This window comes from Limulus polyphemus, unplaced genomic scaffold (genome assembly GCF_000517525.1).
Source record: "Limulus polyphemus unplaced genomic scaffold, Limulus_polyphemus-2.1.2 Scaffold1775, whole genome shotgun sequence".
Classification (NCBI taxonomy): Eukaryota; Metazoa; Arthropoda; class Merostomata; order Xiphosura; family Limulidae; genus Limulus; species Limulus polyphemus.
Window position 1 is genome coordinate 200,168 of NW_013667385.1, and position 2,287 is coordinate 202,454.

The following is a 2,287-nucleotide window of genomic DNA, read 5'->3' on the forward strand; positions in this document are numbered from 1 at the left end:
AAAGTAATATTCCTAAATAAGCCCATCTCCAAATTTCAGTCATAAGTAAAACTGCAAAGCCAAAGAAATTCAATATTCAGTAAATCACAATAAAATTAAAGTACTACTACTAGAGATATCATAATATAACTTTGATAGATTATAATGTTAAAACATGTCAGTAATATAATAATAAATAATACACCCCAGCTTACACAGCCTGCTTTAAAAAAAGATTCTGATTAATTGATGAGTGGAACATGTTATTAGCAGATGGCTTTTAATTATCTGTCCATGTCTGTTAGCGCCATAGCTCCAAGTGTAAAGAACCAAGAAACTCTGCATGATGCAGGGGATTCTGAGGGTTTGCACCTAGATATTATTTTTTAGACTTGACTCAAAGCACTTTTGGCCACATTTTTGCCCTATAGCCCTTAAACCCCATAATTCTGCTTCCTGAAGATTTATAGAAAAGTATCATATTTTTTCTAATTCTCACTTACTGAATGAACAATATATGGAGGTTTTCTGCCAAATACTGTTGAAAAAAGAACAAAATTGTCATAAAAAATCTGCCAAAAATTGGATATATTTTACCAGGAATGAACAAAATTCAATAGGGAATGAGGCCAAACATGTCATAGCCAGCCAAAGGCAACATGGAGGGAAACAAAGTCATCAGGACCTCCCAGGGCCCATGGAACACACCTTCAGACTACTAGAAAAGGTTTAAATAAATAAAGTTCGAGAAATAACATCAAACAAAACACTTAAAATAATTTTAATATACAATAAAATTGATAATTTCTATATGTTTCTGGGAAAATAAAATCTTTGAAAATGGTTGTATCGCATACCTAAAATAGGTTCAAAATTCACACAAACAGACAGACACAGTCGATCAGTAAAATATCAATCTAATAATCCGAGTGAAGCCGGGTGCTGTCGCTAGTAATAATTATATGGCAAAGCACATTTTGAATTATGAGTATAATTCTGATAGGAATAACTTTAGCTGTGTTATGGAAGAAAACAACTTTGGTGTTTTGTTTATCAGCCTCTTACGCCATCCAAGCAAGATGCTGATGCTAGTGGTAAGGCAAATATGACTGTAGGTTTTATCTACAGAAACACTGAATATAAGTCATGAAATTATAACTTCACTGGTTAGGCCACGATTGGAGTAGTATGTTCAATCCTGGGTTCCTTCAGTCAGAAAAGGCATTGAAATTGAGTGTCAGAAAAGGTTCTGATGACGGTTACCAGGATAATACTTGGAAGTTGGGTGAAAAGGTTGTTATATGAAAACAGGTTAAGATATCTGAAATTGATTTATCTTGCAAGGAGTGATTACAGGTGATATGTTTGAGATGTTTATAATAAATAAGGGAATTGAAAGTATTAATGCATCATCTTTTTTCGTATTTATTGATGAGTCATAAGACACATAAATATAAATTTTGGCAGGGTAGGACTAAATCTTCAGCTAAGACAGCTTTATTTTTCTAACAGAGTTACTCTCGTTACATATTAGTTAACCTTTGGAATGGTTGTCTTCAGATGTGGTAGATGCAGTAAATTTAAGGGGGTTGAAAGGAAGGCTTGATAAATATCTGAATGATAAGAGTTGATCTTGAAAGTTGAAGTAGATAAGCGACGCTCTTAATAATTAAAACTTTAAAAGTTAAATTTCGATTCATAATCATATTGATAAATCTGGTGTTTACAGAATAACACCAATAAAATAGAATAATAATACAATATAAAAAATTACCTCACAAGCTTCGTTAAGTTTACACAAAATAAGTTTAAATGTGATTTTTGTGGACTGATCACAATTAAATATTTCACACCGACCAGCGTTAACCTTACGGTACAATTTGAAATTATATCACACCTCTCTCGGGATGATTCCTACTATGTTTATACTGAGTCCATCTGAGGGCGCTACTCAATTTAAGTTATTTAACCTAATTTTTATTAACGTTTTTAGGTAGCTACTCCTTTGTTGGTGTTTCCATCTCACAAATTCTTCATTATTTTGAATCGAGACATTTACCAGCAGATGTATAATGTACTTGTACATCAACTGGTCATTAAACAAGCTTCAAACCTAAATATCATGCCAAAATGACTGATACAATTTACAGAATTTCAGCGCCAGGCTTTGCTTACTCCTTTTATTCCTTAAAATAACATATTTTAAGGAATAAAAGGATGCAAATTACAAATTATTATATAAATTACGTATCATATGTTTCCACTTCTTTGGTTAACAAGTAAAATTTTAAAATTATGTTGTTTTTTA